The 12483-nt window shown below is 39.8% G+C and overlaps 1 protein-coding gene across 4 annotated transcripts in view; it reads right to left on the reverse strand.

The window, feature by feature from the left end:
- The window catches only part of fynb (FYN proto-oncogene, Src family tyrosine kinase b), an 89061-nt gene extending 78303 nt beyond the window's left edge, over nucleotides 1-10758 (reverse strand). For 2 of the 4 annotated variants that reach the window (XM_074616097.1, XM_074616095.1), the window contains exon 1: nucleotides 9207-9423. The gene's annotated coding sequence lies outside the window, so the exon portion shown is untranslated. Of the gene's footprint in view, nucleotides 1-9206; nucleotides 9508-10606 lie in introns of those variants that run through there. The other 2 variants (XM_074616098.1, XM_074616093.1) reach the window with 2 other exon arrangements.
- Nucleotides 10759-12483: the final 1725 nt, after the last annotated feature.

A 12483-nucleotide genomic window follows, 5' to 3' on the forward strand; every position in this document is an offset into this window, starting at 1 on the left:
CCTTGAAGCAAGACAAACAACTCCTGCTAATTGAATTCCTTTTGAAGAAAACACCCCTAAGAAGGACATCTCCACGGGCCCCGTTTTGACAAGCTTTCATGCAAGTGTATCACTTTCACACATCATTTCCTTCCTTGATATCGCTGCAACAATGACCCAGAGCCATACGCCTGGCTCGCAAACATTCTTGATTTTTTAAATGAAGCTGATGGATTGTGTAAAAAGCTAAAAGACTGGGTTTTTAATTAGCGGAGTGAAAAGAAAACCAGCATTTGTGATATGGAGATGCCGGAGGGATCGCAGGCGTCCAGAGGTGATCACATGATCCGTAGCTGTCCTTGTCAGCGTACGTCTCCGGCGGCCTCCGTCATAGCCCGCATTCATCCGCGGTTCAACATTTACTCATCTGTAACAATAAGTTCATTTGAGCACTGCGAGTACGTCACGACTCAGCCACAGCAGACACAGTTCATCCCTCCTCGCTGGAAGCGTGACACAAAGGACGACACTGTTGTGATGTCTTTCTGACCTCTGAGGTTGCGGCGTGACGCTGAGCGCAGAAGAGCAGCTGACTGCACTCCCAGTCCCAAACCTCTGAGCCAGGGCCATCTGACCCACCGCAAGGTCCGTGTGATGTCATCGACTGCTGTACAGGATTCTCCTGCTTTCTTCCCTGACTTTAAAAAGGGGACATATCATGCTCATTTTCAGGTTCACACTTGTATTTTGGGTTTCCACTAGGGCTGTCAATCGATTCAAATATTTAATCGCGATAAATCACACATTTTTTATCTGTTCAAAATGTACCTTAAAGGGAGATTTGTCAAGTATTTAATACTCTTATCAACATGGGAGTGGACAAATATGCTGCTTTATGCAAATGTGTGTATATATTTATTATTGGAAATCAATTAACAACACTAAACAGTGAAAGATATTGTCCAGAAACCCTCACAGGTACTGCATTTAGCATAACAAATATGCTCAAATCATAACATGGCAAACTGCAGCCCAACAGGCAACAACAGCTGTCGGTGTGTCAGTGTGCTGACTTGACTATGACTTGCCCCAAACTGCATGTGATTATCATAAAGTGGGCATGTCTGTAAAGGGGAGACTCGTGGGTACCCATAGAACCCATTTACATTCACATATCTGGAGGTCAGAGGTGTTATTATCGCGTTAACTTTGACAGCCCTAGTAATTTTACATTGTGGTATTATTGATATATATCATCATATGGTACCATTTCAGGAACATCAACTGAGAAAGTGTTTTTTTGTTTTGTTATAAATTGAATTGTGACCCCAAGAATCAAAATCAAATCGAATTGTGATACCGAAAGATTCCCACCCCTAGTAGGTAGGCACTTGTAAAAGCACTGAAAAAATGAGTTGTTCATGATATGTCCCCTTTAACTAATGAGACGGGGTGGGGGCTACAATTTAATCATTCATGTGAGAACACTGGGTTTGTTTAAATAAATGAACTGAAAGATTGAGCTTTCCATACAGAGACTAACACACATGAACTCCACATGTATTTTGTTGGTTATGTTGGTTATGTTGGTTTCCACAGCATTCTGGTGGCTAAGCAATGCAGGCAATATATACATACTACCCTCTTACTAGCGGAAAAGCTCGCCACAGAAGTTTGGGAGCTGGTATGTCTGGTCAAGTACCTCACATCCGTTACAACAACAACAACATCGACCTTATTATTTCTAGGCACATGTAGGAGCTCCTCCTCATCATCCAACTCTTCCATATATTTTTTCCCAGCCATGGGGTTATGTTGGGACAAACTTATATGAAACTATTGAAGCACTCCTATCAAATAAATCAAAAACTAGGGACGCACCATATCCAACTTTTTTAGTCCCGATACCGATAGCGATACCTGGGCTTTGGGTATCGACCGATACCGAGTACCGATTCGATACCAGTGTATAATAAATAACCTGTACGCTCCACTGTGTGGAAGTGACTGGGATCATTCTTTTATGTGTAAGACAACAACAGTCTTGACTTAAACTTTGCTTTCCAAACTTTATAAAACAAAATGTAACAAATAAATACATAGATAAATTTACTGATATGTAATTGATAAATGATATACCACCAACTTGGTAAAAAAAAATATAATACAAGTGTAAACCTTTTTAATGCGGCAACAAATTAGTCAAAACTTAGAGATCGGCCCCATGTCACTGATATCCGATCCAGCTATTTGAGTCAGTATCGACCCGATATCTGATCCTGTATCAGTATTGGTGCATCCCTATCAAAAAACAGCCTGACAGAGGATTTGAAAACCGCAGGTTTTCTGAAATCTTCTGAAATACATTACATGCTATACGTGCAATCCGCCACAGTATCATGTGTGCCTGGCGTCCGCGAGAGGTGCCCGCACCAGCCCGCACAGAACACATAGGAGTACAGCCGCAGGAGTATAAATCAGGCATAAGAAAGCTGTATATACTGCACATATACTCTGTTCTTATTTTAGCATTCTTCACACTGCACTACTTGTACAGCACAATAGCAACCAGAACAACCCTGTAGTTTTCAATAACAGTTTGACTGCGACATAAACGCTGTGCTGTTGTCTATTTTCATAGAGTCCAAATTTATTTTTTACCCTGAAAGTAGTCATTTGACTAAAAAAAATCTGAACTCAAGGTCAATTTACTAGCTTCTCCCGGCGCTATCAATCGCATCTTACAATCTTCATTAGCAAAGTTTACTCAGTTGACATGGAGATAGCTCACGTGTTATTAAGTGATTAAGTAATGAACTTCAGTTGACCTGTTGCTACATGACTAAAATTCCAGCTCCATGGCAACTGAGTAAGCTCCATCAGATCGTGAAGACCATGAGATTCGGTTGAAAGCTTTTTTGTTCGGGTCAAACAGCGATATGTTTATTAGCTGTGTTTATTTGTATTTTAGTGTACTGATGACTCACCGCTGTCAAATTGACTGACATACTTTATAGTCCTGAGTCCAGTTCATAATGGATTCATCTGCCAATTACTTTTTTCAACTTTCTTGATTTTCCTTGATTAATAAATTCACTATTAGGCGTATAAAAATTGCTGAATTTTTTTTTTTAAATTGCTTGTTTTGTCCGTCCATCAGTGTAAAACCCAAATATATTGACTTTAGTTTCACAGAAGACTAAGATAACCATTTTGAGTAGCCAGTAAATGTGTGATGAATTATTTAAAAAAAAAAAAAGTCAACCAATTGTTTCAGTCCTAAATGATTCGTAGAGCAAAAGAAAGCGAAGAAAAGACACTAAGTGGACCTTTGAACAAGAACTGAATGATATGAGAACATCATTTTTTAATTGGGATTTCTTTTTAGACCAATATTGTGATTCAGTATGTGATTTTTTTTTTTTTTAAAGTACCTTATTCATTCATCAATCATTCATTTATCAAGCAAACATGCCAAATATTTGCTGGTTCCTGCTTTATAAATGGACAAATGGGTTTGGGCTGCTTTTGTGATAAGACAAGCAATTCAAATTATTAATTGCAGAATTAGCCCTGAATTCACATGTGATCCACGCAACTACCAAACAAAGAATGTCTGTTTACTGTTGGGACAGTGTGTAATTCTTAACAGAGATCAACATAAAGTTGCAAAATGATGAAGGAGTAGAGCTTCACTATGGGCGCTGGCAGCTCTTTGCAGTGGCTACTAGACTAAAGGGACCAGGTCCAAATGTTCCAAATGGCTCCAGAGCACACACAGAAACAGCAACCAAAGTGACATTAGGAATGATGAAGTCGCTGTGAGCACACTTCACATATACACACTATATGCTACTTTCTCAGATGGACGCTTAGAGCACAATGGGATCACAATACAGTGATCAGTACAGTACATCAGAGGTGTACAGTGCAGCACACCTCATCCCCAGCATGAACCACAGCTACACAAAAGAGATGAGTGATGAGGGTCACATTCTGAGCAAGGTGCTCTCCAGGTTGAGTAGAGTAGAGACCTTGGGTCGGGAGCCTCAAGGGGTTTGCTTGTGTCATATATTCTTAGCTACATTATGCAGCTGAAGATAGAATATGTTCAGCTCTTCAAGACTAGAAATGCTTCAAAACCAAACAACCTGGGAAGAGATGTCCACACTGAGGACACAACCTGTAACGAGTGGTCACAAGTAGACACTGTCTCATTTTCAGGGTTCATGAACCACAATGCTTGGGAATGTACTGTATGTACTAAGAAACAAACAGACATGACCTCCTTAGCAGCAGCAACCACGCAGAAACAAGCCCTAGTTAGGACCAACATGCACTAGAATAGACAACAGTCAACAATACAGTACATGTGTGTCTTAAGAAACATGTTATTAGGTCTAGAGGGGCTCTGTACTTCATTCTTTAACATCCAACCAAAGAAAGTCACCTATTTTGACTCATCACTTTATAACAGTTTGAGGAGCATTACCTAGTGCCGGGGAGAAAATAAACTAAATTGGAGAATATGGGGAAAAAAGTTTGAACACTTCAGGACAGGTTGGGTCAAGTACAAGGCCAGCAGCAAAGGGGGCAACTGGGCTGGAGCCCCAGAGCTCCAGGACTACTACTGAATGTGTCAACTGGTCTGTGCTCAGAATTTGTTTGAGAATATGCACCATTTAACTATAGATATAGACTATCAGATGACACGCTAAAGGCCTTGAGGTGGGTTCTGCTAGGGCTGCGCAATTAATCAAATTTCAATTACAATTTTGGCTTCCAATTATTAGGAAAACATGATAATCAAAATAAAAACAATTATTGTGCCGCATTCCGTTTCGCAATGACGCTCTCGTTTGGTCTTATAAATCCAGTGCGCCCCTTTCCTTTACAGTGGTGCGCTTTCGTACCGCTCAGTGAGTCAGGGTTGGAAGCTCGGCGGCGGCTGTGTAGGAGGATCCCTTCGTGGGAACTCAACCCAACGCTGGCTGGCCCTCGCCGGGCGTATTACCTCCGTGGTGGTGCGCAACGACCGGCTCTAGAGGCTGAAGCCTATTTTTGTATACTACTGTGTGAATTAAATACATGACAAATGAAAAGTACTGATTATTTTCTCATTTTAAGAACTTGAGTGCAAATGAACATAAAAGAGTTTTAAGTGAAATTAAGGCTGAACAATTTTGAAAATATCAAATTGCGATTATTTTGACTGATATTGCAATTGCGATATGATTTGCGTTATTACAGGGAATGATCCTTCTTACATCTATTATCCTCATTTTCATTGAAAAACTGTGATTTTTACGGGGATCTGTACCAAACAGACATGTTTTCTTACGCCTGTAGAATATGATGATTGGCTAGAACATCTCTGCAGCACCACAATATTTCACTTAAAATGGTATTTTGACACCGATGACACGCATCAAAAATAACTATATAGAAATAGCCAATCTTCTAGCTGATGGTCTCGTTGGTTTATGTAGGTCATATAGAGACATCAGTATTACATTGAGATGGTTTCATAACCAGTTAAAAGTTCCTCACAGTAACTTAAAGTAATCCAGTAATGGACAAAAAACAAAAGTCCATGACATCAAAAACCAGATTGCAGATTAAAGTTTCCCAAGTTTATTATTGGGACTAAATTACTAGAGCAACTGGTACACGTCTACTACTGCTTTAGCTCTCCTGTGTTCTACTGTCCTAACGTCCTCACCTTTGTGTGATTACCTGCCGGATCAGGTCTCTCCTGCCAACACAAAGTATCTGTGTGTCAGTCAGTGACGGGGGTGAACTGTGATTAAGAATGCGGTGCTTTGGCAGCGTTTCACCGAGCTGTTTAAATCTGTCTGTCTAACTGAGCCCACATGCTAAACACAAGGGACTCTCATCAGTGATAGCGAGCATGCCTCCTCCTATTGTACAGCGCTGATAATAAAAAAAGGAGCAGCCCGTAACTCATAACTCATCCTGACAGGAGCAATTCTTTCTTTCTGCAAAAAGCCACGAGTCAGACAGACGGGGGATATCTGCAATACACAACTTCACTGCAAAAATAGCAGATTTAGCACCAACATGGATGTAAAGATTTTATTATTTGAAAATTGTAATTATTCGGGTTGTCAAGGTTTCATTTTAACGGCACTATTTCTTTAACGCATTAACGCAACTCGCGATTTTTCGGTCGTAGCGGGCTTAGCTTTAAAGCTTGAGATGATTAGGATTTGTATAATCCAGATCTTCAGACCTTGAGAACGTGATCTGCTCTCACTGCATATACTATACAGCTTCTACAAAAAAACATGATATTTCAGAAAGCCCGCTGTTTCCTTGGTTTCCAAGACTACTGAGATTATCCCTGCAGCCTGGGGACGGATCCATCCTTTAAAGCCTTACATCATATGTTGTGCTTCCATACGCTGCACCTGCAGCACCTGAACTCTGCGAGCTATAACATCACACGGTTGTAAAACAGGCAGCTTTGTCTTCTTGGTGCAGAAATCTAACACTGAGTGGAGTAAGAAGCGAGCTGTCTGCCAGCTGCTGGCACTGCTCAAAAAAACCAAGGAAGCTGGCTCTCTGAAAATAGGGATAATAGTACTTCTACAGCAACAGAAAGCAGAGGAAATTACAACTCCACACATTTCACTGTATCGCTTCCCGTTTCTGCAGTTTTCCCTTGAGGGCCACCTGAAATAAATTCATTACAAGTGGCACTTCGTGCTGTCTGTCGCATGTTGTAAATAGAGGCTGCTTCATTAAGAAACACTTCTTAAGAGGGAGAAATGCTGATGTAAGAGAGAAACTGTCGGTTGCCTAATGGCAGCGGCCGACAATATAATCAATTACGCTAATTTTGCGGCGTGCGTGGAACAAATGGCTGTGGTTCAGACTTGGTTTTATAGGCCGAAGGAACGGATGGAGGGATGCACGTCATTGTTTTAAAAGGTGAGAGAGGTGATGAGAGCAATTAACCCCAATTACCAAAGGACAGGAGGGAGGAACCTCCCATACATGAGGAGGAAGAGGGCTGTCATCATAGGAAGGTATTCATATCCACCCAATTCGACTGTTATCAGGCCATTAAATAGGCGTCATCAGTCGCTATAGGCACCATAGATGTGGTTCAGTAGTGGCCTACTATGCCTACTAGGTTGTAAAACTGAAACTTAAAAGCATCATGGTCTAATATGTTGTGAAACTGAATAAAACGTTACATTTTGAGCACAAACAAAAAGGCTTCTTTAGGTTTAAGTAACAAAACTAAATCTTATTTAGGTTTAGGCAATGAAACTACAACTTCACTTCTTTAGGTTTAGACAATGAAACTACAACTTCACTTCTTTAGGTTTAGGCAACAAAACTAAAACTTATTTAGGTTTAGGCAACAAAACAGGTTCAGTCAATAAAACTACAACTTCTTTAGGTTTAGGCAAAGAAAACACACAGGTGCAGTCAATAAAACTACATCTTATTTTGGTATAGGCAACACAACTACAACTTCTTTAGGTTTAGGCAATAAAACTACAACTTCTTTAGGTTTAGGCAACAAAACTACAACTTCTTTAGGTTTAGGCAATACAACTACAACTTCTTTAGGTTTAGGCTAACAAAACATTTGACTACTTGACATTGTTGGTTCCACAAGGATGCAAACTCCGGTCTCCTGGGTGAAAACCCTGTGTTTTGTGTCCCATCCACATCCTTGACCTCCATACCTTGTGGAGTTTCACACTGTCTATACTACAGCGTCTGACTTCCTCTTCTGCTCCTGTCATAATTACTACGGTCGCTACTAGAGGTCGCTTTCATGTTTTTTTATACCATCTTTCGGTGATCTACCATGTGAATAGATGATAAAACAGACATCGATGCGACACCTTCTCATGTGGAGGAATGCAACCTGGTCCTCAAAGTTAACTGAGCACTGTTTCCCTACTGCATGCAGAAGAGCCTAAATGCATCCCAGATGAGAGAGAGCCAACTCTCAATCATGTAAGGTTGTGTCCTTCATCTGACTCCACTGAGCATCAATAGGAGATGCTGGGGATGACGGTGGTGGTGGTAAACAACCGAGCAGAGGAGCTAGAACCAATACTTCAAGATGCTTTGAGGGCTAAACGCCTCCTGTGTGATAACAAACACAGCGTTTTTCCTTCTGTTTGACCGTGGATAACCTAGTTGTCTAACATTAATTAGCTTCCGGTGCTGTTTCTTCACTCCAGTTACACAGGCTAGATGTGTGTCGGCTATATATCACTGAATACACACACGGTCTATACTACAGTGCCTGACTTCCGCTTCTGCTCCTGTCATAATTACTACGGTCGCTAGAATTCGCTGTCATGTTCTTTTATACCATCTTTCGGGGATCTACCATGTGAATAGATGATAAAAAAACTACCAATGGGTGCAGTAGGCCCTTATTGACACACATCTATGGGGCTTACAGCAACTGATAACGCCTATTATCCTCAACACAGTGCAAATATATCTGACTTGAAGAACGCAAAGTGTTTAAACACCATGTCATCCTCCAGAAATCACATCCAAACATCAGGAAAGACACGACAGCTTTATCAAAAGTGATGCCAACACACATCCAACGAAACCTTCACATGTGGAGGAATGCAACCTGGTCCTTTAAAGTTAACTGAGCGCTGTGTTTCCTTACTGCATGCAGAAGAGCCTAAATGCATCCCAGATGAGAGAGTCAATCATGTGAGGTTGTGTCCTTCATCTGACTCCACTGAGCATCAAGAGGAGATGCTGGGGATGAGGATGATGATGATGATGATGATGATGATGATGGTGGTCATGGTAAACAACCGAGCAGAGGGACTAGAACCAATGCGTCAAGATGCTCTGAGGGCTAAACGCCTCCTGTGTGATAACAAACACAGTCTGACCGTGGAGAACCTGGTTGTCTTACATTAATTAGCTTCCGGTGCTGTTTCTTCACTCCAGTTACACAGGCTAGATGTGTGTCGGCTATATGTCACTGAATACACACATTAAAACCAGCCGACCAGCGTCACCCACACAGCCTTTTCCATAAAGCCAACTTGGAGAAACGTGTAGCTAGCTAAGCTGCTAACACCTTGACGTTGAAGACATGTCAATAATAACAAGAATGCCTGGAGGAGAATAAATCAAAGTTCAGTCATCCGCTACAGACACACAGAGAGCTGAGTGATGAGTCCAGAGGAAAACAGTCTTACCAGGTCAACAGCGTGTAATAATCCGCAGCTCTAATAGTCCATAGCTCGTAGTGATGAAGTGGCTTGACAGGAGACAGACTGAGCTGCTGCTGTGTCCCTGGTGTCTCCGTGCTGCTGCTCGCTGTAGCCGCTCCGCTGCGTGTGATGGCGTTAGTTAGTTACCGTTCGCTCTGCAGGGCCACAATGAGACTACTGCTGCCTTCACGGGCTGTCGGAAATATCATAATGAGGCAGGAGTACTCAACCTCTATAGTTCAGGGGTCTGCAACATGCGTCTCTTCAGCTCCGCTCCAGTGGCTCCCTGTGGATCTTTAAATATGGAAATGAATAACTGTTTTTTGTTTACATTTTCATTTTTATTCATCATTGTTGTAGGTCTAATGTAAGATGGTACAACAGAGTTTTAGGGCCACATTGAGGAAAAAAATTAATCTGAGATTTAGAGAATAAATTCATATTATAAAGTTGTCATTTTACATGTTATTTTCTTTTTTTCTTGTAAAGTTATGACTTTATTCTCATAATATTAGAACTTTATTCTCGTAAAGTTATGACTTTATTCTCATAATATTAGAACTTTATTCTCGTAAAGTTATGACTTTATTCTCATAATATTATGACTTTATTCTCGTAAAGTTATGACTTTATTCTCATATTAGAACTTTATTCTCGTGAAGTTATGACTTTTTTCTCGTAATATTCTGACTTTATTCTCATAATGTTATGACTTTATTCTCGTAATATTAAGATTTTTTTTCTCGTAATATTATGACTTTATTCTCATAATATTATGACTTTATTCTCGTAATATTACAATTTTTTCTCGTAAAGTTATGACTTTATTCTCATAATATTATGACTTTATTCTCTTAAAGTTATGACTTTATTCTCATAATATTAGAACTTTATTCTCTTAAAGTTATGACTTTATTCTCATAATATTATGACTTTATTCTCGTAATATTACGATTTTTTTTCTGTTACAGTTATGACTTTATTTTGGTAATATTACGACTTTTTTCTCGTAATGTTATGACTTTATTCTGTAAATCTCAGATGTTTTTCCCCTCAGTGTGGCCCTAATACTCTGTAGTACATTGTCTCTTTGGCCCTCGCTGCATTAGACTTATATACTATATACTTAGATTATAAACTGTTACCTTCATCACAATGATCAAATGTTTTGTGGCTCCAGACAGATTTATTTTGTATTATTTTTTGCCTAAATGGCTCTTTTGACAGTGAAGGTTGCTGACCCCTGACCTACAGGAACCAACAAAAAGGTTACATAGCAGATTTATGTGAGGAAATAAGACAGGGAATATTGTTGTTGTAGTCGAGCTTTCAAATGCGATGTTCAAAGGACAAAGGACACAAAAGTTGTGATAATGATTTATTACCTGATTTCACTAAACTGCAGCCCATATGCTCACATTGGTATTCCATGTGACACGAATTGTTCCCAAGTATTATTACTTTTATTACTTTTGTTTGCTTTTATTACCACACTTGATCATCCTGGCAACTGAGAATCCAGAGCTTTTCAGAAGCAAGTGAAGCGCGCATAACGGACCCCGGTCCTTTGACTGGCGGGATGCTCGTCCAATCAGAGGACAGCGGAGGGTAGTGGGTGGGCGGGACATGGATGGATGTGGTAAATGTGTGTAAACAGATTTCTCTGATTAAGATGTCTAGTTAACGTAGACTTTATACAGATGTCACAGCAAAAATAATGGATCCTAGACTTTTATTAGCATTTAGAAGCTTAATAACACAGGGGATAGAAAAAAAATATGTGTGTGATTTGGTCTCAATAAAAAATATAGTAACATAGAAACTACCTTTTACATTGATGGCAAAATTTCTGAAAGTTCTAAATGTAGTTTTTGTAATAGGTGACTGATGACCTGCTATGTATCTGTTAGACTTCTAATGAAGTGATAAACAGCTGTTTGAGCTGCAGTCCACGTTTAGTTTTTTAACTTTACCTTGGAGCTCCATCTTCTGTCTACATGTAGAACAGCACTCTAATGCCAGACAGCAGCAAGCTGCCTCAAGACACTGCTCAACACTCATTTTATAACTTATTTATCCATTTTCCTTCAGTTGTTATATGGTTGCTGAACTGTAATGAGCTGAAAGTTGTGTGTATTTGCTAAAATATTGGGGCATCTACTTTGGAGAGGTTCCTCACTGGTCATAGCAACATAAAACAGAATAAATGGAAATGGAGTGTTTTTTTCTACATTTCTTTTTTTATGTTTGCCTATGTTTAATTATGTTATACTGGCTTAAAGAGCTGCTGATCGTATACACATGTCAAGTCAATTTGTAAAATATCACAAATCACAAATTTGCCTCAGCAGGAGTTACAATCTGTACAGGATACGACACCTTCTGCCCTTTGACCCTCGATTCAGATAAGGAAAAACCTCCCAAATAAACCCCTTTAATGGGGGAAACATGGAAGAAACATCAGGAAGAACAACTGAGGAGAGATCCCTCTCCCAGGACGGAGACGTGCAATAGATGTCGTGTAGAGAATAGACCAACATAAAATAAAATTACAACATAGACAATCCATATGACAGAAATGATACATAGCATGTGAACATACACTATACCAAGTCTGTGTTTCAGTGTTGTACTGATATATCTTGGCGTAACTGCTTTGTCAGGGGCACTTTTTTAGAATAAAACACAAAGTATTAATTATATATACTGCTGTATGCTGATGTCTTTTAGAGCTGTCAGTAAGTGAACATATAAGACGAGTCTGCAACCACCAATAGGCAATCAAGGGCTGTGGGCTCACTGATCTGTAGGCCTTTTCCACAACAGACTTTTTGACATACCATAGCAGGGAAAGTTACAACAGCGACATCAATAATAATGACTGCATTCCATTTAAGTGACAGAGTTGAATGCTCTTTGTATTGTGTGTGCTGTCTCATTGGAATGACGAACTGAGCCGTCGTGATTGTTATTTGGGTTAGGGTAACTTCACAATAAGATGCTTGAGGAAACGTCTCAACAAACTTAAGACACAGCTGGAAACACTTTTTTTAGGAATGAAATCGTAAAAATCGCTGCTGAAATTACAACATGGTTTCTGACATTCAGCGGTTACAATGTTAGACTCTTACTGTATGTATGTATTTACTGAAATATGATCTACATTTCATGTTTTCAGCTACTTAACACAAATCTAGTCACACCTATTGTGCTAATCCATTCTTCATTTAGTACTAATAGAGAGTATCTGAACTTACTATTT

Source organism: Sebastes fasciatus, chromosome 18 (genome assembly GCF_043250625.1).
Source record: "Sebastes fasciatus isolate fSebFas1 chromosome 18, fSebFas1.pri, whole genome shotgun sequence".
In the NCBI taxonomy this organism is placed as follows: Eukaryota; Metazoa; Chordata; class Actinopteri; order Perciformes; family Sebastidae; genus Sebastes; species Sebastes fasciatus.